The 27,431-nt window shown below is 38.5% G+C and overlaps 1 protein-coding gene across 2 annotated transcripts in view; it reads left to right on the top strand.

Moving 5' to 3' along the window:
- Positions 1 to 27,431, top strand: part of LOC129724241 (uncharacterized) — a 273,777-nt gene that overhangs the window by 77,461 nt on the left and 168,885 nt on the right. Inside the window, exons 1-2 of one of the 2 annotated variants that reach the window (XM_055678964.1) lie at positions 16,603 to 17,017; positions 18,151 to 18,916. The exons of the other annotated variant lie outside the window; for it this stretch is intronic. The gene's annotated coding sequence lies outside the window, so the exon portion shown is untranslated. Of the gene's footprint in view, positions 1 to 16,602; positions 17,018 to 18,150; positions 18,917 to 27,431 lie in introns of those variants that run through there. 2 annotated transcript variants of the gene reach the window in all.

Raw genomic sequence — 27,431 nt, 5'->3', positions numbered from 1 at the left:
ATGTTATGGCAATAAAGAAAAAATATTATGAAACAGCTAACGAAAAAAAAAAGTTTTTGGCTGATAGCCAGCGATTCCCCACTGTGGACTGGACCCAAGACTGAACCTTGAGGCACACCTGCTCTGACGGAAAATCTATCAGATTTTGAATTCTGATAGACAACCTGCAGGGTTCGATCAGTAAGATAATTTTTTAAAATTTTAATTAGAAAAAATGGAAAATTGAAAGTTTGCAATTTCGCAATCAAACCTTTATGACAAACACTGTCGAAAAAGGTGGAAGGTACTCTTCCACCTTCCATGTTACCACCTATCACTTATTGCGTAAAGATTCGTGAAGCAACACCAGGCGGGATTTATAGGGGCCTGCGCCCCAACGAAACAAATCTCTGAACTGCGCAAGTACTTCAGAAATGCAGCGAGAACAACGTAACCATGTAGCACCTATTCATCTACCTCAGAGTAGCTTATGATATGACACAATCGAACGAGATCTGTTATGGCAAAATATGCATGAACACCAGTCCTCAGACAAAATTACGCGATTGGACGGAGCGAAGCCCAGTCAAAATGGTTCTGGATAACGACCCACTAGGAACGTGGCGTCGTGGCACGCAACGTGCTCGTTGGATTGACCAAGTGAAAGGAGATCTTCGCAGCCTACGCAGTCAGTCGTCGGCTTTTAGCTAAGGCCACACAGGCCTTCGCCTGATTGGTAAGGTAAGGTTATCATAAATTTCCATATTTATTGAAGTTTCCTTTTCGAGTTAAACAGCGTTCTGTTTAGAAACTGCTTCTCGGGGTTTAATCATCAAATTTGAACTTGAAAATGCGGTTAGTGTTTTATTAAGTTATAAGCTGAATAGAATTCTGTGAAAAATCAACTTTATCGGAACATTTAGTTGCTTAGAAACTTCTCAAGTTGATTCCCTAAACTCTATAAATTAGCATGGCAAAACGTGTTCCATAATGAACGGTATTTCCTAAATCGGGATGATGCTTAGAGGCACAAATTCGACCCTAGGTGCCATTTTGAAATCCAAGGTGTATTGTCATCGATAAAAGGCCGTCTTCAGAAATCAGAACTCGCCATCTGGTCTGAGATATCAAAATAGCATCTGCTGTTGGATTCTGGCCTTAGAGTATCATCCCGTTTCTGGAAATACTGAATGCTATTTATTCATTTTAGGCTGTCTTGAAATTCAAAACAGCATCTATGGTTCATTTCCAGCCTCTGGTCAGTATTTTAAATTCCGAAATACCCACGTTGGGAGATGTTTGACAATCAAATCCGTTCCAGAGAGCGGGAGTCACCATCCGAGATTCAAAATAATGTCTGTGATTGGATTCGAGCGTTTGGAAATCATTCCGAATCCGGAAGTATCTATATTGCATCGTAATGACCATATTCGGCTTTTTTTCAGAAATGAGATGCTGTCGTCTCAAAATTAAAAAATAACATTTGAAGTTGATGACCTACTTTTGGACTTCATCCCGCTTCCAGAAATACCAATACTAAATGATATTTGGCTATTCTACAGTCGAATACACCTCAAAAAGGAATGAAATACTACAAGGTATACAACCCTAGGGGTTGTATGAAATGGTGACGTAGGACTAAATGTATATATTATATGCTGCGATAAACTGTTCATAGGAAACACTACCGTTTATATTTGATGGTCGTTATTGTAAAACTAACGATGCATGAATACATGAAAATTTTACCCTAGTAGTAGTTGTGACAATTCTCATTACCCTTGTATCTTCAAGCATCTATAGTTCTGAAAAGAACCGATTCCATAATCTTCAGACTAAAATTCGTGCTACAGAACGCTGATGATCGCACCATCACCGGTAGTATTGAATATTTTGTTGGCCGCGCATAAAATTTGCTCTCCGCTGTGCCCTTCAGTAGCTGTGCCAGCAATTTTCCTGCAGCGTACGATGGTAACTGTTGCTGCCGTACGCAAAATGAAGGTAACATGCTCAGCACTGCCTAGAAGCTCTCGTTGCTCAATGTCGCGTACCTCTAACAGCTATACTCCACTCGCTGTTGTGTGACAAACTAGACTGAAGCTGAATTTTCTACACGCAGTCTTTTGTATCGAGTTCAGCGTAGATTTTTGCCATTAAGGCGTGGCCACACAGCTTGGAGAAAAAGGAACAAACCAAAGCACTTTGTCGAGTCAAAATATGTAGGCAGTGTAATTTATTTCGTCCATGTTATTGTTATCTGTGCTCGGGGAGCAAGCCAATAACGAGGGGAATGTATGGGAAAGCTTGACCTTGGAACTTTTGACTTTTTTCCACCATTAAGCAGTAAAGCAACAATGTTGAACATTATAGCAAAAAATTGTTACACATTTTATCTATACACCGACATATAAATGACTAAGATGCATTAAGTCGTTCGCTCGCTATAATCGTTTGAAATCTGACGCAACATTTGCCAGTTTCATTTTCAATTTCACAAAGTGTAATCTAGTATAGAAAACAAAAACGCAGTCCTACGTCAAAAATTATGAATTTTATATTTAAATAATAAGATATGTTTTGAAGTTATGAAACCCTTTATTCCAAGCAACACAGGAGACATTAAACTAGCATAAAGTAGCTCAGCAATTGAAAAATGCTCGATTCTCGCTACTTTGAGTTATAAATATTTATAAACATTTTAAAAAACAATTCCTTTTGACAGCAGGTGTGCAATAGTTGCGAATTTTTATCATTTTTGTAAATAATATTTTGTATGAATAGCTCAAAAAGATATTTTTAAGCAAAAACACTTCTCTGTGTCGCTCGTTTCAAACCAAAACAAAAAATTTCAAAAGAAAACCACTTCCTGCTGATGAGGAGCTAAAGCTTGTTTAATTTTAATTGAAAAACTTTTTTTTAAATATACAGGTCGGACTCGACTATCCGAAGAGCCGATTATCCGAAATTCGATTGTCCGGAATTTTGGACTCGATTATACGGAATAATTTTTTTTCTGTTTGTTTTTAATTTTTTTTTTCAAATTACACCTTTGTTATTCCTGTCAACATATTAGTTACCATTTCTGTCCTTTTATGGTTTGGGACATGTCTCTCCTCAAATAATTCTGGTTACACCACTGCATCATTCAAGTAACATAACGGAAGAAAATATTTATTTTACGTTCGTTAACGACAAATTTGTAAAAAAAATTGGTGATTCAATTATCCGGAAAATTTGATTATTCGGAGTGAAAAAATTTTTGGACATTACTGATATTCGAATCCGATCTGTACCTAATTTTTTTCTGAAATTAATTGCATTTTTTATTATGATTAGAAAATAATTGGGAATTTCAATCTTAGACTAAAACTTTGCAAGTTAAACATAATAATTCCTTCGAAAAACTAAAATCTATCATCGCACTAGCTTTGCTGATAATCAGAAAGGGCGCTGCAGCTCCTCAAATAAGTTGGCATGAAATTGTTCATTTGATAGGAGGATTATGAATACATATACTATTTAGCTGAAACAACCTCCGAAATTTTGTATGCATTTCGTTAGGCTTATAACGAACTTCTGAAAAATAACAATGGCCGCGTTGATTTATATAATTAATTTTTCGTCTCCAATACGATCCCACCATCGCGTCCGTTTTCTGAAACATCGACGTACTCGCATTTACGAGTTGAGCTTTCTTTTCTCCGAAATTTCATCATCAATTGTGTAGTAAAAGCTTCTCTGTTTGTGTTTTCCTACAACCATTGAAGCCAATCAAGCTTTTCATTGAGCAAACGATGCGCTTCTGTGCCATATGATTTTCCCGAAGTTATCTTGCTTCCGAAAACATCCGAACACGCTCGTCCTTTACTGGTGCCACCGCAAGCCGGGAGCCCGGGCCGAGCCTGAACACAACTGTAGTCAGCATTCATTTGAAGGACTTCCCCCGGCAGCAGTAGTCGCGGACTCAGTTTATATCGAAACGCCGAACAGGAAACAACACGCACAACGAAACATAACACATACCATACACCCACACATTGACAGTGCAGTTCAAACACACACACAATCGTCACACACATTCACCTTAGCCAGCCTACCGTTCCTCCCATTCCTGCACAATCCACGTACATAAACCTGCTACTAGTATTCACTACCGCCTCATAAACAACAAACAATACGACGGTCCTTTCCTCCAATCCGCCACCTGTGTGACACGAACAAGAAGGAAAGTTTTGAATCTAGCGCATTTGTTTCTGCATTCCCGTTGTCGGTGCCGCCGTCGGCTTACTCGCAGTCCAGTCCGTCGTGTCCGCTTTCGTTTTAACTGTTCCCGCTAGTTCGGTCGTGTTTCGCCGTTATTAATTACATAGTGAAGGCCCCCATCGATTGTCACCCACCAGTTTGATGCTCCAGCCTAACTTCCCGACTCTTTTGATTGCTGCCGATGGATCGTACCTAATTGACAGTTTTTCCTGACGCCGGCGACGACGCTAGAGCACCGGAGCCTCTTCGAATTGATTGGAAAGTTTGGTTCGGAAAATAGTGCTTACGTCATTCTAGGCTTTCCCCTACACTACAGCACGAAGAAAGGATACGTGATGGCACTGCAAGATTTATTGCACTGAGTCAGTGCATTGATTGGAGATTGTAAAACTTGAAAAGTGATTACGATTAAATGTGAATTTTGTGGGTTTTTCCGAATACAGTAGGTACCAGTGATAATATGCTGACACGTGATTGGATCATAAATAACAACGTTGCTTGCCACGGCGGGATCAAATGCCATCCTTCTATTAGTTTGTTATCTATTTTGCCGCGTACTGAATACTAATGTGACACAGTTGAACCGTAAAATTGGTGCCCGAAAACCTTAGTCGAATGGATGCAGGTTATGCGAAGTCATTGGCCGGGAAGAAAATTGATCTCTGCACGTAAAAACTGCGGGTACACAAAATGATTTCGCTTTTTTATAACTCTTCAACCCGACTTAATTATTATAGCAAGTATACTAGTGAATGCGCATTCGTGGTTTTCTGAAAAAAATATTGCAGAATAATTTCATGGTGGCAATTAAAAAAGTAATTTTATTCAGTTTTCGTCATCACCTCAGCTCTCTCCAGTAATAGCCGCAAAATGGTTTCTTATTGTCGTCATCAAGAAAAGTCAGTGCAAACAGTAAAAAAATAGTCACGAGGGGAATAATGTGTAATTCTATGCAATTATACAATGTATACATTGTAATTAGAAGTACATGCTTGAGGTGTATTCTGAGTTGAAGTATTTACTCTTTTCACACGCCCGTTGTAAGTTTTGTGCATCGTTTGCGTGAATAATTAAAACCACGCCGATAGTGTAATTGCCTACTGTTGACGACAGTTTATCGTGTAAGATTGGTAGATAATGGAGAACTAATTTATCACGCTAGCTCAAGTTTTTATATTTGGAAAAAACAAGCTAATTAGCAACTTAGAGTAATATTCAATTCTTAAACGTTTTTTCCGAATCCTGTGGAAGTAATCTATTATTAAGTTTGTAAAGAGCAAACAAATGAAAAGATCTTTTTTTGGTCAATAGATGTTGGTAACTGCACATTCAACAAAATGTTTGAAAATTTTTGATGTTAAAAAATCTCTAGGATGGACAAAAGCGACAGGAATATATGGCTAAGAGCAATTGAAGGTGGATGATTCAATTCGATTCAAAAGATGCTAGACCAATCTTTACAATGATGTGAAGCAAATTAAATGTCTGATGTGTTTGTATTTCATGATGGTTAAAAAGATGTTTCGGAAGAATAAATTATGGATATTTTTGATATGATGAAAAATATGAGTAAAATAGCATCCCAGAATCCAAGATAATAACTTTATCTTTAGTGGAAGAAGCAGTACAAAGTTAGCTGTTAGAGAATTTTTTCTTTGATAATGTTATTTTGAAATGTTCAGAAAAGTTTTAGACAACTACCCTGTCTTTCCAAAAAACTTATGTCAAAAGAAATCTGTGATGAACGTTTTCCTTAATCACTTTTTTTAAACTAATCTTTCAATTGAGGATCTGATATTCATTTTTTTTTCAATATTTTTTAACGAAAATGCAGACAAATTCCTCGAAGCCATTCCTTGGCAACTTGTCTATAACTCTTGTTATTACCGAACGTCCATGCGATGTACAGGCATTGAAAAACAAAATATGTAAAACATGATGGCATGAAGAAGTTTTCGTAGGAAAAACTTTTCCCACTTAAAAGCTTCTATTTTGAAATATTCACAATAGTTTTATGCAACTAAACTGTCTATCTAGAAGCCTTAAGTTTCTAAGAACATTTTTCGCTTTTGAAATTCATATTTTTAAGTATAGAATCTCAAATTAAATTTTTCAATATTTTTTAATGAAAATTTGACAATTTTCCAAAAGTTATCCTTCGACAACTTTTTTTATCTAGATAAACTTTCAAACAAAGTACGGATTTTTTTTGAGAATGAGTGAGACAGAATACCAGTGGGATCAGTGAACGTTTTTGGAAGCTGTTGTTTATTTGTATATTGTAGAGAAAAATAATACCAAAATATCTATTTATTATCCATGTGCTGTAATAAGTTGTGCTTGATGCTGGTAACAAAATTTGTTTTAGAAATGGATAAACTTAAACAAATTTATGCTCTATGAAACGTTAGACTGTATAGTAAACTGGGGAAAGTATAACTAGTTCGTTTATTATTACTTTTATGGCGACAGACCGATTATCGGTTCAATGCCGAATCCAGAATACGTCGCCATGTCACTAGGTCTTGGGCTGCTATCCTCCAATCTCCCGTAGCACCTATTTCGCGGGCATCCTCGTCGACAGCACACATCCAACGAGTGCGGGGCCTACCTCACAGTCGATGGCCTCTATCGGGATTCCTGCTATATATAGTCTTCGCTGGTCGTTCTTCCGGCATTTTAGCTTGCAATGGGAACCTGCTGTGTTTTATCCGCTCAACTATATCCGCCAATTTGCACATGGTTCATGCGTCTGCGCCAAACAACATTTCCTAGTTTGCCGCCAAGGATTGAACGCAAAACCCTACGCTCAAAAACACCAAGAGCTCGCCGATCGTCCTCTTTCAACGTCCATGCTTCATGGCCGTTGAGGGCCACGAGAAGGATTAGTGTTTTGTAAAGTTCAAGTTTAGTACGGGTTAGCAGACTCCGGAACCTCAGTTGGTTACCCAATCCGTAGAAGGCCCTGTTTGCAGCTGCCATTCGCCTTTTTATCTCACGGCTAACCTCGTTGTCACATGTCACTAATGTACCCAGATAAATAAATTCTTCGACTACTTCCAAAGTTTCCTTATCTAGCATCACTTAGTACAAACATCCGTCGGACTACCACGTTTTCTACCAGTCACCATGTTTTGGCAGAGTTAATAATGAGCCCTATTCTCGAAGCTTCCCTCCTGAGAGGTCCGAAGGCCTCTTTCACTGCTCTACGGTTGATACCAATGATGTCGATATCGTCCGCAAAACCTAGAAGCGTGTGAGACTTCGTAATGATGGTACCGCTTCTTTGCACGCCGATACTCCGTACAGCACCCTCCAATGCGATGTTGAATAATAAGTTTTAAAGCCCGTCTCCCTGTTTCAAATCATCTAACGTCACGAAGGAGTCCAATATCTCACCGGCTATCCTGACGCATGATGTAGAACCTTCAAGGGTGGCACGTATCAGCCTAATTAGTTTTGTGGGGAAACCATGCTCGAGAACAATTCACCATAGCTCACTTCTCTTAACTGTATCGTACGCTGCCCTAAAATCAATGAACAGATGGTGCGTCTGCAGATAGAATCCTCGAAATTTATCGAGGATCTGTCGCAGGGTGAACATTTGGTCCGTAGTGGAGCGTCCCCCTCGAAAACCACATTGGTAATCGCCAACAAAGGTCTCTGACAACGACCTCAGTCTATGGAACAGAATACGGGATAGAATTTTGTAAACGGTGTTAAGAAGGGTTATGCCCCGATAATTACTACAGTCCAGGCGGTGGCCTTTCTTGTAGATCGGACATATGAGACCCTCCAACCAGTCGGAGAGCAATTCTTCATGGGACCACACTCTCAGCATGACCCGGTGTAAAGCACGATACAGCTGTTCGCTCCCGACTTTAAAAAGTTCGGCTGGAATGCCGTCCTTACCAGCTGCCTTGCAGTTACTCAGCTTTTTCACTGCTTTCTTAACCCCGTCCACACCCGTGAGGAAAATTTCCATACGTATCACCTTCAGAAGAGTGATACCCGTGAGAATAACTATCAATTAGGTGAAGGTCATGGTAAAACCGTCGAAAATTATATAAATTTGCTCCTAAGAGTATGATCTCACCCATTTTTTCGAAAATGGGTAGATTAAGTGCAATTGAAAACGAACGTGCTAATTTGCACAATTTTTGATTACAAATTGATTTCACTGTAATCGGGTGGGGGTGACACCCAGGGGGGAAAGGGTGTTCAACTGTATCCTTCTTGTCGTTCTGGAGTTTGGATTCCTCCAGGTGTGCTTACGTATATTCCGGCGTGCAGAATAAGTGCTACAAATAGCCATGCCTCTGGCTGCAGCGAAATTGACAAGCCTCAGGCCGTTGTCGTTCGTAGTAGAGTGGAGGCTTTCTCTACCAATCACGGGGTGGAAGAAATTCTCCTGCCCGACTGGTTCATTTGCATCCCCAATGACGATCTTGATGTCGTGTCCTGGGCATGCGTCTTCTCCAGAAGCGCATAGAACTCCTCCTTCTCTTCTTTGGGTTAATCGTTGGGCGGTATTTCTTAGTTCCCTTATTCAAAGTAAAATACGCAAATTTGTTTGCTACAGTTTGCAATACTTTGTCGAAGAATATCCGCAGTTTCAATAGGAGACTTAGAAATAGGAGAAATTTGAGATACTTTCTCACAATTATCAATTTTATTCTATCATGGCCAAAACTGGTGCTTCTACCCTAGTCAGTGTTTTTGAAACGACGTCAGACATCAATTTTCGTTTTCTTTACGTTATATTGATTTCAGAAACACTTTTATTGGAATGTATTTGAACATTTTTCCCGTTTTTCTTCTGGAATGCTAAACGCGAAAGTACACACTTAGAATTTACTGTCAAATCTCGATAAATTTATTGCCGAGAACAGCATCACTAAATGCTTGGTCAAAAAATATGACAGCTGTCACATTTTTCGTAAACTTCAGTTCAACCGTACTGAAACTTAGCTGCGTTAATACTCGAACTACACACCTCACACGATCCATCGTCGCTTTGACCAATCCCGTTAGTTCTTCCGGAAATCCGTAGTAATGTATAATTTGCCATAGCTGGTCTCGATCGATTATGTCATGTGCCGATTTGAAATCGATGAAAAGATGACCAAACCGCGAATATCTGATCCGTAGTGGTGCGGGCACCCATAAATTTCGCCGTTTAGCAGAGTCATTGCCCGGTAATTGCAGCACTCCAGTTGGTCCACTCTAGCAGCTTTATTGTTTTTCAGCCGGCCAATCGCCTCTAGGAAATCGGGGCCTGGAATCCTGTTGTCTTCTGCTCAAAACTCTGGTACGGTGTTGCAGCATTCTCGCCCGTGCTGCGTGCTGCGAGTCGAGGAGAAACTAAATGTATGCATTCGCCGTCAAACCAGCCATTTTAATGACCCTTGTACCTCCAACTATCTGTAGCAGTGCATCCCGCAGGTATTCCTGTGCAACCACGGCGTCCCGCAGTTGTTCAATATTTGGTCGCCTCGCTCGAGCTCGCCGGGACTTTGACACCATTGAGAATTTTGAGTGTATGCATACAGCTACCCTAGTGGTCTTAATCTATATTCGCACTGCGGTAGGCGCCAACGTTGATGACGTCGGGGAAGAACCTGTCGGGAAGACTACCTGTCGGGAGGCGGCAAAGCTCACGCACCGATGGCCCTTTTCATTAGACACGACGTGCAGACTATCTGGCTCGATTGTCAATCTGTACATTGCCTGTCCGACCTGAGTATTCAATGACCAATGACGACTTTCACGTTTCATCGCAAGCAGCTATTCTAGACCTGCTCCAGCTGCGAGTAGCTTCCTCTAGTACTATGAAAACTGTTCTCAGCTTGCTGGTGGTGCAACAACTCTTGTTGAAAGTAGCCGCCCGGTGCCCGCTTTTTCCTGCATTTTGTCCTGTCCAACAAAGTTTCTGCAGCGCTACGGCTCCGAAGTATATCCAGCTCATCGTAGATTATCCTGTCACATGCTAAAGTCGAGCGATTTGCAGTTTCATGTTCCAAGTTTCCAATCGTAGTCCTTATTTTGTTGCCTAGGTTCATGCCGATTCTTCCGATTCGTATTATCTCTTCTGTTCTTAGTAACATATTGTTTTCCCGGGCAGCTCGTTGGACCTTTGCCAACCCCTTGCCTCGCCGCGGCCTGGAAACCATCGTATCAGCTCTGAAGGGCCTCACGTTGACACCAGGACGACAGGACAACTGGCAGTCTATTGTAATCATATGGCTCGTGCAGTTGTGAGATAGGAATGCATTCCTAATCAACGTCAGTAAACGAAACATCCAATAGCAAACCTTGTTTTAACAGGATTTACTGACGCTGACAATATTTTTTAATTGTTATTGCTTGGATGATGGATTTGAATGACTGGATTTTAAAAGTGAATCGATCAGTTAATGGGTATTTGCATTCTAGTCAGTATCAAAATCATTGATTACTGGCTGCACTGCTTTAACGATAGCAGTCTTCTGATAAATATTACCAACACCAGTACAAATCGTCATTACGATTCTAACACCTGTTAGAACTTTATAAGTGTAACGATTCTGAGCTGTCTAATACATTGAAAATACGCTAGAGCATCGAATGCGTTATGAACAACACACATTTCCACTACTGGTTTAAAAATTACACAGGAGATGCGCCAACTCAAAACAATATTGATGTGGTTCCGCATCATCCAACCTTTGCGTGTAGTAAGTTTTAATGACTTTGGCAGTAGGAGGCCGAGCGTTGTTATACAGTAGAATCACTATTTCTTGGTCGTTTTGTGGTTAGTGATGGTTTTGTTCGGTTTAAGCGTGTAATAATAAAAAGAACCGCAACTTGTACATTCGGCAGAGCCGAAGACATAGAAGTATGACCGGGTAGTCGCCATGATTTCCATTTACAGGTCGGACTCGATTATCCGAAACATTAAAAAATTTTCATTCCGGATAATCGAGTTTTCCGGATAATCGAATCACACAAAAAATACTGAAATTTTGCGATTAACGAAAATAAAATAAATATTTTTTTTCTTTATTTTACTTGTATGATGCAGTGGCGTAACCAGAAGTTACTTCTGAGGCAAAAGGGGGTAGAATCTTAAGAAGCAAAAAAAAAATAAATTGGACATTGATTATTTTCACTCAATTCGAACTTATCCCGAACATGCCGAAAGTGACTTAAATGGTAACAAATATGCCAGAAGGGATGGTAAAGGCAAAATTTCGGAATAAAAATTGAAAACGAACATCAAAAAAATTTAATTCCAGATAATCGAGTCTAAAACTCCGGATAATCGAAGTCCGGATAATCGAGTTTCCGGAGAATCGAGTCTCCGGACAATCAAGTCCGACCTGTATTTGAGTAATGAATTTATTTTTCATCACCCGTCACGATGCGATGCGATTTCCTTTTTTGGCATTGGAGTAATTGTTTACAGGCGACGTCAACGTCTTCTGACTTCAAATCATAAGGAATTTAAGTGCCTTGTTTTTGAATCATACCCAAAGCATGCAATCGTTTGCAATTAGTTTGGCGGGTAACTTGTTGCACTGAAGCAAGCTGTTCCTGCATTTGGCATGGATATTCATCGAGTGAATCCTCCAGTTCAACATTTTCGAAGGGTTTTGGCCATTCTTCAGGCGAACAGTCGTTAACATCGAAATTACCGTCTGTAAAGCGGCGGAACCCTTCTCGTTTTGCCTTTCTCCTAGAAAGGTATAGCAATCACTTGCAAAACCGAAAGTATAAAAGTGCTCCAAAGGGCCGAATGGCATATATCACTCGACTCAGCTCGACGAGCTGTGCATTTTCTGTATGTATGTGTGTGTGTGTATGTGTGTATGTATGTGCAGATTTTTATTCTCACTCACTTTTCTCAGAGATGGCTGGACCGATTTTCATGAAATTAATTGCAAATGAAAGGTCTAGTTTCCCCATAAGACCCTATTAAATTTCATTATAATCGGATTTTTAGTTTAGAGGTTATGTATCAAAATGTAAAAGTCATGAAACATCATTATCTCGAAAACTACACAACCGGTTTGAACAAAAATGGTTTTAAATGAACGAGCTACCTGAAAAACCCTTAACTTTCGAATTTCATAAAGATTGAGCATATGGTTCAAAAGTTATGAAAAGAAACGTGTTCTGAAGACTGTTCAATCTCACTCATGTTTCTCAGAGATGGCTGGACCGATCTTCATAAAATCAGTGTCAAATTGAAGGTCTAGTTGCCCCATGAGACCCTATTGATTTGTTTTGCAATCGGACCATTACTTTGCCTGTAATGTTTAAAAATGTGTAATTTAGCTATGAAAAGGAACACATTCCGAAGACTACTTAAACTCGGCCATTTTTGGCTGTTTTTTCTACCAAAAATGACCGATTTCCGTCTAACATGAGTATCTCCGGATCTAAAATGATACACAGCAGCTGAAATCGATCACAGACCCAATTTTGGATTCTAGGTTGACGACCTCCGGTTCCTGGGAAACAGCCGAAAATGATCGAATAACACCCAATATGGGTGTTTCTCCAACCAGAAACTAGAAGTTGCCATCCTGCAACTCATGATGGTGTCTGAGGTCAATTTTCAGCTTCTTGCAACATTCTGGCTCCGGAGATACTCATGTTGGGTGGTATTTGGTCACTTTGAGCTGTTTTTCAGAAACCGAAAGTCGTGATTTTGGACTTTAAAATTGCCTGTGAAATCAATTTTTATCATCTGGGAGTTATTCTGGTTCCGAAAACATTCATATTGAATGATATTTGGTCATTTCCGGATGTTTGCCAGACATCGGAAGCCACCATCTTAAAATTCACGATTGTGTCTGTGATCAATTTTTAGCTTTTGTGCATCTTTCTGGTACCGCAGATACTCATATTTAATGGGAATCGTCCATTTCAGGCTGTTTTTCAGCAACTGGAAGTTGCAATCTTACAATTCAAAATGTTGTCTGAAGTCGATTTGTGGTTCCAGTGCATCATTCCGATTTCGGAAATACCCATATTGGGTGGTATTTGGTCGTTTTCCGTTGTTTTTCCGAAACCGGAAGTTGCCATTTTGGATTACATAATGACATTTGGAGACAATTTCTGGATTGAACGTCATACTGGTTAAAGAAACACTCATATTGGGTGGTATTTGGTCATTTTCAGCTGTTTTTCAGAAAAAAATGTTGCCTGAGGTCGATTATGGAACATAATATTTTTTAGTTTTAAATTTGAACAAATTTGACAGATTTTGTGATCGTGACACACCAATGATGCTTTTGAGTGCCTCAAAATCATATAATTGAAGTAGTTAATATTTTTCTAACACTCGCCAAATAATTCCGGATAGTAGTGAAAACTTGTTTTCTTAGAGTATGTTTTTCGATTGCGGCCAGTACAAATATCGATTAAAGGAAAGAGAAGTTCAACGAAACTTCGTCTGTGCTGGGAGTTTCGCCCGATATTGGGCCTTGTTTTCAGCTCTGATTGATTGAAATGTGCGTTAAAAAAGGTTATATATTTTACAATAGTAGCTGTTGGTTAACATTACAAAATCACAATTTTCGGCATTTTAGTGGACGCATCGCTAATTTTCATGCAAGAATGAACGAAACCCAGTGAAAACTGAGTGAGTTACAAGTATTTGAAAATGGGAAATTTTCGTGGCGCTATCGAAGTTTCGATTTTCATAAAAAATACCGCATAAATTCCGGAATCCGCGCAAAAAGCGAGCTTATTGTATAAGTAAATCTAATAAAGTAAAAAAATCAATCGCATGGTTAAGATTCATTAGATTTTCTGTTCTATCAATCTAAACATTGCATATTTTAAAATATATGCCGTTATTATCAATTAATAGGCAATTAATGCTGATTCGGGAAAAAGGAACAAAAATACATTAATAATTGTTCAACGCTACGAGCCAGGGTCGTTGCGATTAACTTCCGATTAAGGAACTAAAGCTTAAAAATATGGCAAAATCTGTATAAAAAAGTTATTGTCTTGTTCTTCAATGAGTTTTCATTTTGGGAGCACTAAAACACATTTTGTTCTTCAAGTTTATGTTTACTTACGTGTTATTATTTTTAAGCGGATCTTTTTATTGAATGGAGTTTTTTTACACGATTTTTTCAAATTACGCGGTTTTTTATACGCGTTTTTTTTCAACGCGGTACAACCAACCGCGTGAAAAAACCCAGTGTATATGGCAAAGAGGTACCATGACGAAAAAATTGCATTTTTCTTCTTAATTTTTTTTCAATTTTCAGGGTCATTCTACTCTTTTCAACACGCTAAAAATATCTGAATATAGCGTTTTGTAGAGCAACTCAAGAGCTTCATTGTCATGTATAAGCCAAATCGCTAAAATCACTATATATCCTGCTAGACTCAATAGATATCTTTCACCTTGTTTGTTGTTTTTCTTGAACTTAGTGAAAAAGTCAAAAAAAACTTTAGTCCTTTTTGGTCAATTTCAAAATGATGCATCTGGATTTGATATCAAATATAAGCTCTTCAGTTGTTTTATCAAATGCTAACTTCGCGTTTTGGACTGTTTTCTATAGAGTAAAATAACACCCCGAAAATCGCCAAGTTTTTTCTAAGAAAAAAATATATATTTTCGTCATGTAAATCTATTTGTCACTTTTTCCATCTTGCCCTTGAGTTCGTATTTAGCTAGAGTGATAATCTGAATTTTTAGTAAATCTATCAAGTCTAACCTGAGCTCTTGCAGTTTCGGTGACTTTGACGGCATTTTTCTATAAAACAATCTTCAAGGAACGTTTTACCCCAAATGGCGTATCTTTTGATAAAGTAGGTAGCTCTGGTAAGGTAGACTGATTATCAAAATTTTCAGCAAAATTTATTAATTCTAGCAGGAAATAAAGTGATTTTAGTGATTTTAACGTTTTTTTTTTAAAAACCTTCTAGGGCCGTTTTACCCCATTTGGCACACTTGGGTTATACATGACATTAAAGGTCTTGCGTTGCTCTACAAAACGCTATATTTAGATATTTTTTCTAGTGATGTTGAGAAGAGTAGGATGACCCTGAAAAATTGACGATCTTTAGAAGAAAAATGCATTTTTTTCGTCATATTACCTTTTTGCCATATACTGTGACCATACGTTTTGAAGTACTTTCGGTGTAGGATAATATCACAAATTATTTGAAAAATCTATCAATTCTAGCAGGAGTTATTGCACTTTAACATTGTACATAAGGGTAGTATTTTTAATGCCTCTTTTTACATAAAAGAATAGAACAACATGAATACAATAATAAATCCAAGAGGATTTATGGCGAAGAGCTCCACACACTTTAAATAATGGGCACAATTTCAAACTCAATTAGGCTTAAATTATTGAGATAATTCCAAAACATCGAAAACTTTCATCTAAAAATAAGATAGAAGAGAAAAGCTACACACACACAAAAAGACTCAATTATTTTCAAAGCAATGGGCGACCTTGTTATTCGCAAGTAGAAAATAAATATTAGAAAGTATACATGTAAACAAACAAATGTTGTGTAAACAGTTTGTACTTTTCTCTGCCATCCTTGCAAATAAAATGCTTCACCATGTGGTGCCTTAAATATTTTTTTCCCCCTAAAAAGGTTTTTAAATTCCTAAAAATTTACACTTTTTTTCAATATTTATATGAATCAACTCAGTAGTTGGTTTTGCACAGGGAATGGTTATAAAACATTTCTGTATAATAGATTATATTAAAACTTCAGTTTTCATTTCCTTTCAAAACTATCTGAACGGATAAAATCTCCTTCCTATAAGAAGGATACGAAATTATACATTTCTTATACGTATTTTCTGCTTCTCATTCACACTGAAGTTACGCTCACAACATCCGAGAATACTTCGAGGCCGAACCTTGCAATTAACAATGTTTTACGAGCATTAGATACCATTATTTTTCATTGCATAAACCAACAACATAGCAAAACAGAAAATCACGTCCTTAAACAGTTTCATAAACCAAACATAACGTATTTTATAATCAGTCTCAATTGAATATACTCTCGCAGCAGTGATGGATCGAGACAATTTTTTTTCTGTTTAAAAACGAATATCCTGAGAGAGTTGAGGTCGGTATGAAAACACACAGTTTAAATATTGGCACAGACCGCGACGGGATGGCCCCATTTCATTTTTCTTTTTTTTTTCCGCCTGTTTTGTCATATAGTTTTATACCACGTGCACACCACGTATTTCACCATGCGTCGTCAACCATAAAGCGAGATTGAACCAGATTGCCAACCAGAATGCATGGTGGCGAGTGAGTGGAACTCTTCTGTGTGAACAACAACGTCGAGTTGAAACGGAATCGAAGTGATTGGATAAAATAACGAAGCACTACTGGGGGGGAGAAAGAAGCAAACCGGTAAAGGATTAAGGCACGCCAATAAAATGACTTATATCCTTACGTATGTATTCTGGCCAGAATGGCACGTCTGCAGAGTTTGCCTTTGAAAAGAAAGTGAATGAAGGAAAAATCGATAGCTTGTAGTGTATTTTTTTAGAAGTTTGTCTGCGCTAAACTTTGTAATGGATTGAAAGTAAGGCAGACGAGTATCCGATATACCCTCGAAGTGTGGATAAATTTTGCAAAATAAACATATTGCAGCGAATGGAATAAACATTGACCGGCCTAAAGCAAACTGAATGGAATGTTTGAAGTAGGAAAAGCAGTTAAACGACAGAAAGACCATGTTGACTTTGTTACATGAGCAGCATTAGCGGGATTACATTCCAGTGAGTATACCTAGTGCAGGATCAAATATAGGAACGAACTGGTGGCCACGTGATTCCGAAAAGCATAGCAAACTAAAATCGATTACGTGTTACCGTTGTTGGCGAAGCGAATTAAGGAATTGGCAGCGCTAGACGCTTGGCCAACGTTTTCCGTTATCTGCCTCCCGAATGATTTCAAGTGAATTGAATTTCAGAAATGTATTGACAAAAATAAAACGAAGTCACATCAGAGGCTTTCGTTAAATTTTTAATATTACACGCTCCTCTGTTCTGTAGCTGTTAATGTTATCCATATATTTTCTCTATCTAGAGAAAATAGTTGATTCCTATCACTTTGAATTCGTTTACAGTTATTCAATTAAATCGTTTTTTTTTTGGAATAAATGTACGATAAATCAGAACAAGACATTAAAATATTTTTACCTATAAAATAGAAAAAGAACTTACCAACAATCCACATGAGCTCAGTAGACAATAATAAATAGCAACCGAAATATTCAAGTCGGAAAAGAATAGCTTTTTACCAGCCTCATTGCACAAGTAATTGACAGAAAACTTGACAATATTGATGATACTTTGATTCCCATTTGTTTATAATGATAATCATGTGATCATTTTCTCTGAAGGAAAGAAAAATATAGCATTTTCATGGTTCGTTAAACAATTTCTAACTTGATTGTGTATCTACTTCAGGATGTTGAAATTATAAAACAAATTTTATGTATGTATATCTTTCGATGCAAACATACTTCATCGAAGAAAAAAAAAATACACGCCAACACGGGAACACGCATTACCAGCCACTGCTGAACTGACTGTCAAAAGTCAAAAAGCGTTTGTTTAGACGCTTCAGTTCATCTAAAACTCAAACAAAACCCCTTCTTGCCACTTCGAAATCACGTGGTCAACTAGTTCGCAGTACGTACGGTACGATTCGCAGCCCTTGTTATCGCATTCCACCTCTCCTGCCTCTCCGCTTGTCCAACACAGTAACCTCACCGGTTGAAGGTTTGCGTTGAGGCGCAACGGAAGCGACCCTTGCAAAGACACGAGCCGGTCCTATCGTACCTACAGAGAAATAAACCTTCATGATCACCATTTTCCTTTTCTTTTTTTTTCCTACACACATTTAGTCTCGGCGAGTAAAAGCCGGAAACTCTTCTACTGAAAAAAAGCCAACGTCATCGTGCATCAGCACTTGCTTTGCGAAACATCGAGGTGTAGAAGCCCGGATCCGTGGAAAATTGGAGAAAAGCGTCTTTTACCGGCGACAATTGTGTTGTGTTTTGTGTGCGTGTCAGCAAAATTAGTCAACCCGTAAAATGTAATATTTTATCTGACAGAGCACGGAGAAGTACCATAAAGGATCATTTTTTTCACTATTTTGTGGATAAAAAGTTAACTTAAATGTATGTAAATAATGAATCCAACGATGAAGTGTTTAAATTCTAAATAAAATTGGTAATCTTTTGCTCTCTCTTCAAAAGTAAGAGATAGAACACCTATTAGTATTCAGAGTAGATTAGTGAGGCGTAGGTGTTAAAAGCTATTCATCTTTAAATTTTTTAAAGAAACTTTTATGTCCTAGTGCTAGTCATGTAATCGCTCCAAATTCAGATTATTTATTACACCTCAACAGAGGCCGTGAAATCACAGTGTACTAATCACCTTTTCCAGTAGCCGAAGTTAGCAGAGTAACGTAGGCCTGAAGTAAGTTACGTAGGCGAGTATTAATAACCTGGGTGAAAGGTGCTAAATCGGATTGTTCTTGGTAACTCTACTGGAAGCCGATCGCAAACGAAACGAACTTCGCCAATTAGGGCGAATACGTGCCACCCATAATCCACGTGGATTTTCCATTTGGTTTGCTGCAAATTAGCTAGAAGGCATAACGAGAAGGTAAGAGCTGTTCCAGAGTTATGATTGAATATTTGCGACAGATTGTGATTGCCTCAGCAATATGTACCTGCGAAAGTACTGTACGTGCCGTATGCCGGCACAACAGAATCAAAAGATGTCGTCTGCTTTCTGCAGCAAAAAATATGGCTTTTAATCTCAACCGGGGGCGAAGTAAATACTGCTAGTACGCTAGTCCTAATGGATCGATTTATCTGTATTTTATTTCTGTTCCGTAGTAACTTGAAACGAAGCTGTGTTGATTATATTCTGGAAAATGTATCACAGCATCTTTCTCCCCGGTATATCAAGTATCAGTAATCGTGCGTCTCCATCGATTTTATCACAAAGGGAAAACATTGTAAGGCGTGTTTTTAATTGCAGTATAATATGGGTCATTCCATGTCAAGTGTCCGAGGAAATGCATCGACCATCTCCGATTTCGACCAAAATTTGTGAGTCGATGTATTTCGAACTGGAACTTATAAGTACAAAGTGTTGTACCGATTGATGTACCCGTCGGCCAATGCACATAAGACGGTCCCTATATAAAAGAGTGGCCAAAATTACCAAAATGCGAATTTCATATTCAGGATGTTTTGAGCACATGATTTTGTAGTATTTTATCTATATTTTCATAATTTTTGAATGAAATCTTGATACAAAACACGGTTCATGCTGAAAAATGCCTTCAAAGTTACCTATTTCTGAAACGGAGAAAAAACGTTTTTCTGAATATTTTGGATTAACCCTACAGAGTCAGTCGCAGGCCACATTGAAAATATGCGTAATTTTCCTAATTTTGACCATCAAAAACATTAAATGTAAGCGCGTGTAAGCACAGCACCTGATAGTGTGTCTGAGAGCCCTACTTGTGCCCTTCAAGAATATGTGTAAAAAACTTGCGGAAAATTTGCGTTTTGGTAGAAAAAGATGATTAAAAATTATCCATTTTTTTGGAATTTTTGAGTTTTTGGGTGATTTATCAACAATGTTTTTCGTATATTATAGTAATTTGGTTCAAAACACACTAAAAAACGTGAAATTATTAGATTAACTGGTTTATTAGAATATACGTTGTTTAAAACATATGTTAAAAGTTTGAGTAAAATTTGCGTTTTTGTAGAAAAAGGTAATTTAAAATTTTTTATTTTTGATGTAATTTTTTGGAGTTTTATGAAGACTTATCAACGCAATTAGGGTCTAAAATGAACTGGAAAAACGCAAAAATAGTGTGATTATTCAGTTGTACACACTTAAGTAAAAAAAATATTTTTTTCATTTTGTTTGAAAAGGTTAATATTAGCAATAAATTGGTTTTCGCGTGTATTGATGTTTTTTTACCAACCCAAAGTTTTTTTTCTGAAATTTATTTTGTTAACCCATTACAACATCGCTAAGAGACATAGCGATTATTCATGTGAAATCATACTTAACCGAATAAAAAAATGAATTATTATCACAAAAAATGATTCCCAGTATTTGTTTCATGAAAACACGGCCATGAAACACCACACGCAAACTTCTCTCACCAAACACAAATATCACTGCCAGAGTTAAACAAATGGTTCGAGCTTTCAATTGGGCATTTACTCGCCAGTTACAGCCGAAGTAGAAGCTCTGTACCGGATATGTCATAAACAAATGGAGGTTCTCATGGTCGAACTTTCCAACACTGCAGTTAGGTGTTTCATACACAAAATTGCATTGTGTTAACCTCAATCTCACAACTACTCCCACGCATAAACCCGCAATTTCACACATATTGTTATACTCTTGAATCATGCGGCTCTTATGTCTTTTATGGCTGACTGATTCTAGTTCATTCCTCTGAGTCGGTCTGATTGCTTGTGTATGTGGAGGAAACTAAGTTTTATGTGTGCTTTACAGTTCTGAAGTTTTATTCAAGTGTTTTACGAAGAAGCAAGCAATGTCTTACGAGGAAGTTCATAAGATCGATTTAGTGAGTTTTTTCATACAACCTAGAACAGGAAATGTTGTAAATGATTGCATTGAATTGCTTAAGCACCGTTTTAAAACAGTTTTTTACAAACAAGACCATAGAAAACTGAATCAACATTTGCTGGCTCTACAATCGAGATTTGCTAAATCGTTTCGTCTTCAGTAGTTTTGTTTGAATTGAATAGCTTTACAACTTTGCTGAAGAAACCATATCTCTTGAGAGCTCCTATCAACAGTTAGATTCGTGCGCCATCTCTGCGGACAAATCGCGAACTAACTCTCAAAGCCATAAGAAGCGTTTTACTTTTATGTGCATCTTTGCTGAAAACAGTAATCGTTTTTTCGTTCCACTAACGAGTTATTTACGTTTATCCGAAAACACAAAACATTTACCTCAGTTTACAAGGTTTATAGACAGCCCTTTGTCAGTACCAAACTTTTCTTATATGTCATAATCATCTGCAGTGGAAAACCAACAATTTGGCACAAAAAAACGAATTTTGGCAGGAAATTTCAATTTTCCGACCATTGTGCAATGGGACTGCCTCCACTTTTTGCGAATTTAGCAAAACACCTTTTTTATTTTGTAAATATCTCGGGACTCTGAAGAGCTACAGGTGATATTGACATATCATTTTGAAGGGTTTTAGATGTAGAATCGAACTACGTGATCAATTTTTTTCTGCAGTGTTGCCAACATTGTATTTTTTTCGGTTCAAAACTTAATTTGCAATTACCTCAAAATACCAGAGATACAGTATTTTCAAAACTGCAAGATTTTGGATTTTGTCTACGCATGAAAGCGCTTCTACATAAACTACTGCTATCCATATGGTATCCTAGCAGGCGTTTGTGTAATCGAAGAGTTGTTCCTTAGAGAAGCATCCGTTAATGATGTAACGCAAAAAATCCCGTTCTAGAATCATTTTCACGAAAAGTTACAGGAGAGTTTTGGTTACACTTTTCACATGAATCTTCATTTTATTGCTTTATCACATTGTAGAAATTATCCTCTCTCAATTTAAAACCGTTTCCTAACTGGCGAATGGTCATATTTTTTCCTAATTTAAGGTTTGCTATGATTTCAAAATTGTAAACAATGTGTCTCATCACGGGTGCAGTCATTTCATTCTTGAAGATGCTGTGTTTAATTGGATTGTATTTAAAACAAATTTGTGTCGCTGGAAAACGGTATTGGTTATCACAGCAGCTTACGTGATGAGGTTTACTAGGTTCTAAGGGAGCATGCATAAATGACGTAGTTTTTTTTTGAATTTTTTTTACCCCCTTCCCCCTCTTCCACCGTAGCATTTCGTCACAAAGTCAGACCTCTATAAATAATTTCGTAGAATTACAACAAACTCCTCATCACTCCCCCCACCCTCACCTCACCACAATGACTTTTTTTGCAAACTTTTTTACTAAAAACATACATTCTATCATAAATGAATTAGACAAGACAAAGAATTAAAAATGACCACAAACAAACAAAGCCGTGAAAAAAAAAAACAATTAGAATAAATCCAAATTTTTTAATTTCATATTTGCTATGTAGCTTGGCTTGACACCCCAGCCTTCCCCTCTTAAAATTTCGTCACAAAACTGCTAATCGTTGCATGTTCGAGTCCCGGCTCGGGAGAAGACTGTTATTATCAGTAGGAATCAGTGGCTGCGAAGCCTGTGTCAAATAAACAGAACAGAAAAATCCACCTCTGCTCTAATCCGGAGTAAGAAGAAGAATAAGAAGAAGAACATAGGCGGATAAATGTTATGATAGAGTTACTTGCTCTATGACGTGCTATGATATGAGCAAATTAAGATATTCGGTTATGATAGAATATTTTGGATGCTTCGGAGATTTGTTTGAACATGTGGTCTTGAATGTAAATTTGCAAAATTATGAAATGAAATCTGAAATCAGCATTTTTTTTTCACGTTATTAACAATATCACAAGTTGGTTTCAAAATTCGAATCATGGACAAAAATCCACATTTAACAAAAAACAGTTTGAGTTCAAATACGAAAAGTGTAGCCAAAACTCTCCTGTGAAAATGATTTTAGAGCGGGATTTTTTGCTTTACATCATTAACGGATGCTCCTCTAAGGTACATCTCTTCAATTACACAAACGCCTGTTAGGATACCATTAAGATTGCAGCAATTTATGTGGAAGCGCTTTCATGCGTAGACAAAATCCAAAATCTTGCAATTTTGAAAATGCTGTATCTCTGGAACGCTACATTTTGTTTTTTGCTGATAAGTGATTCCTATGTAAAATCGTCTGCTAAACACATTGGCGTGGTCAAAATCAAAATCGAAGGGGGGTATTTTGAGGAAATTGCAAACTAAGTTTTGAATCGAAAAAAATGCAATGTTGACAACACTGCATAAGAAAATTGATCACGTAGTTCGATTCTACATCTAAAACCCTTCAAAATGATATATCAATATCACCTGTAGCTTTCCAGGGTCCCGAGATATTCACAAAACAAAAAAGGTGTTTTGCTAAATTCGCAAAAAGTGGAGGCAGTCCCATTGGCCGAGGGGTCCACCAATCGGTACAACACTTTGTACTTATAAGTTCTGGCTCGAAATGCATCGACTCACAAATTTTGGTCGAAATCGGAGATGGTCGATGCATTTCCTCGGACACTTGACATGGAATGACCCATATTAATATAACAAATCTATCAGTTTTATTATTAAATGGTACATCATTGAAAAAATGAAAAATACAGAGTTTAAATATTTAAGAGATTTGCATTTGAATTCAAAATGACTTCAGTTGCTGTTATACAAACCTATATTTAATTTAAAAGCTTTGTTTTTTAGCACCGTGATATTTACTTTAGATTATTATGACTCCGGTAGCACGTCTTTAGTTTACGATATTTTTTTTCCCAGAAAATATGAAGCAAGTAGTTTCAAGTCAGATTTTGAAAGTCAGAATCTCGGCAAAATTGTTGAATTCACTCTAGAGCAGTAGAGTAATAAACGTGTAGAAAGAAGGGTATAGGTATGAAAATCCGTCACTGACCACGGTGGCAAGAGGACTCTTTCTTTCCATAACGGTCGTTAGAGATGCAGAAATAAACTCTCTGGCAGCAGCGGGGGTAGCCGGCGCTGTTATCGATCTTTACAATAAGCAAAATCTGGAAAAATTGTTGTACATTGAAGATGAAAAATAACCCCAAACGCAGTCAAACTCCTCTATAACGACAATTTTTATGGCAGCAAATCTCTCTATAGCGACATTCTCAATAGTCCCTTCTTTTTTATATGCATGAAAAATATTCGTTTTATTGCAACATTTCCCTTGAAATGTCTCTATAACAGGGTTTCGACTGTAACCATCTACGTGGTTCTATGTGCAACTTCGCTACCTCAAAACCGTCATCAAGCTCAAATCTCGTTTTTTGATTAGGAACAGTTTCTATTTTTATTGATTTTTTGAGGCCCTTGTGTGAATACGAAGCGATGTCCACTAGTTTCCGTTGTCAGAATATCAGGAATTCCATTTTGACCGACTAAACAAAAAGGTTTCAGGTTGCCGATGGCTGCTTCAACTTGTTTTTTTTTATTCTCGCTTATTTTCCGTCGGTCTAGTTCCGCCACTGTTGTTGTGTCAATCACCGACGCCCGGGAGACGACTCCACCCAGGACCCTAACTTACGACCCGTTGATTAACAATCCGGCGCCAACGGCTTTACTTCCTCTTGCGATGGAAGGCGTGATCCCAGAGATTTTTCGCCTCAGAAAATCTCCCGGTGTCGGCTAGGATTGAACCTAGACCAGTTGGGTTAATTGTGAGTGGATCACGCCACCCCACAACCATCGACACCTATGTCGGCGTTGGGATTTGAGCCCAGGCGTCGAGCGTGGTTGGCTGAGACGTTACCAACCACGCTAGGCTGCTTCAACTTGGTTCATTGAGATTTCAAAGATACCGAAGTAGTATATCTGAAGTACTTTCGAGTACATCTGCTATTTTTGAGTTTGATGCCATTGAGACTCTCCGCTGGTATCGAGCTATCCCGCCTCGGGAGAGATCGTTAGTGTCAAAAGGATCATAACGCTGACCCCGCAATTGGCCTGTATACTAAAAGTTTTCATAATCACGAGCAATGTCTACGTTTCGTACCCGTAGAAGACAACCGGTCTTATAAGCTGTTTGTGAAGGGTTTTGTTTTGGTGTGATAACTCTCACTCTGTTCGACCGATGCTTGTAGATACAGGTATTCAACCGATTGCTTATTTCAGTCACGATCATTCGTCAGAATACTCCCATCTTTATCTTGGCATATTGCTTATTCCGTCGGTTTCGTTTTACATGCTTCAGTACGTTCTTTGCTTTGTTCATGGTGTTGTTTAAGAAGCATCAATCAGCTTACCCTCCTTCAACAGAGCTGCTTCGACCGCGTACATTTTCACGACGTCGGACTGCCAGGCATCCCAATGGTACATTCTTTTTTTACTGTCTCCTAAGGATACTTTTTCTGTTGCTGTTTGTTCGTGATACCTATCCACGTAGTCACATTGAGAACGTATTGGGAACAGACAAAAAGAAACGAATAATGAACTCCGTGTGTCGATTCGGCATTATTTGTAAGATGTCTTCGGAATTGCGAATGTAGAAAAGAGAAGAAGCTGTTTTCTTACAGACGATCGTGTCCGCACTACATAAAGAGCGCGTTTCGGTAATAGTCCAAATCCACCAGAGACATTTTCCCTCTCTCTTTTTTTTTTGCCTATGAGGGATTTCGTGTGACGGCTGCTTGATAGCATTCTTAAGTTCACTTATCTTGAGCAGCACGCTAACCAGCTGTGCCGAGCTTCGTAGCCAAAAGGTTACAGAGTCCGCTTTGACAAGCGAATGGTGATAGGTTCGAATCTTAGTAGAACCAAACCATTCGTTCGCAAAAAGGACTTTAAGTATGGGTTTATTCTCAGGCTCTTCCACACAAAATCTTCTCTCTAGATTTAATAACCTCTCGTCTAAAGCTTCGATGATATCATAGACTATAGCACGGCTACGCTGTTAGAGTGCTAGCTTGCAGGATGAAATGATAGAATCGATAAGGAAGGTAGTAGGTTACTAAGTCTGAAGGAGAAGGCAAAAAAGCACTATAACACGGAGCAGGTTACTTCTCAATAAGTAGCACTGCGAAATGATAAAAAAAAAACAGAAATGTGCAAACAGCAAAAACGTCCGGACAATACCACAATAGATCAAATAACTACTGGTCGCAGCGGGGTTCACACAAAAAAAACCAGCGGTGCTGACGAAGTCGTTCCTCCTACCATCTTGGTCCTCTTTCTTTGCCCCATTCAGGTGTTAATTGTAGTGCTGCTTCCACCTGTCGATCACTTCACGTTCTTCCGTCAAGATTCTCCATCTTTATCCCGACACATTCCAACTCGCGGCACAAAGCCGACCCCGTTTAGTTTCTTGTACATAGAATCTACGCGTTTCTTGAGATTGATACAGCTGCTCCATTTCCTCACACTTCAGCTCGTCCAGGCGGCGTTTTTTGTCCCGAAAAAGATAGTTCTGCTGTCTTCGTTTCTGTTTGCTATGACGGGTCCTTTGCTGCCCGCGCTCAATGCCCGCGCTGTATTCTTCTCGTCTAACCAGCCGTTACGTCGATTTCTCTCAACGAATCCAACTGCACCTTCCGCTGCGTTAGGAGAGTACTACGTATGGCCCTGTTCTTAAAGGCGATGAAGTCAATGAACGCCGTTTCGTTCATGAGCCGGTGTGCGCTAAACTTTCCAATAACCGGTCTGAATTCTTCCTCCTGCTCAGCCTGAGCGTTGAGATCTCCGATAATGATTTTGATGTCATGTTTTGAGCAGCTATCGTATGCACGCTCCAGCTGAGCGTAAAAGGCGTCCTCATTATCATCGTTACTTCCTAGGTGAGGGATGTCCACGTTATTGATGCTAACGTTGAAGAAACGACCACTGATCCTCAGCTCAACCACGCGCTTCTGCATTTTGCCCATCACAATGAAGGCTGTGCCCAGCTCGTGTGTGTTGCCGCAGCTCTGGTAGATGCTGTAACCATTTCAGTACGTAGGTACCGATACTCCCTTTCAGAATATCTCCTGCAGAGCTACTATGTCTAACTTGCGGACCCTCAATAAGTCGGAAAGAATGTGGGTACTTTTCAAAAAATTAAGAGACTTGCAGTTCCATGAGTTTCCAATCGTTAGTCCGTTTCCGTTGCCTAGGTTTATGCCGATTGCCCCGGTCTGTATTAACATTATTTGCTTCCTGTACTGATTGTTTTTACGACTTGCTTAATCAGACGTTGATCAGCTGCCCGTAACATGGAGAACAGACGCTGTTTTGAGCCGCACCATCTTGGTGAACAGACGCTCGAGTTGGTGAAGCATTTCCTCCACCGAGATATGGTTAACGCGCCAATGATCACGTTGCACCTTCTCACTTAGCTATTATCGAATGAAAAAATTGCCATGTCCATGTTTCAGCTGTCAGTCTATTGCTTTCGTATGGCTCGTGGTGGTGTGAGATAATAACTTGTGAGGATCGG

Source organism: Wyeomyia smithii, chromosome 2, assembly GCF_029784165.1.
Source record: "Wyeomyia smithii strain HCP4-BCI-WySm-NY-G18 chromosome 2, ASM2978416v1, whole genome shotgun sequence".
In the NCBI taxonomy this organism is placed as follows: Eukaryota; Metazoa; Arthropoda; class Insecta; order Diptera; family Culicidae; genus Wyeomyia; species Wyeomyia smithii.
Note: the sequence above shows the minus strand (reverse complement) of the source record. Positions and strands in the feature narration are given on the sequence as shown.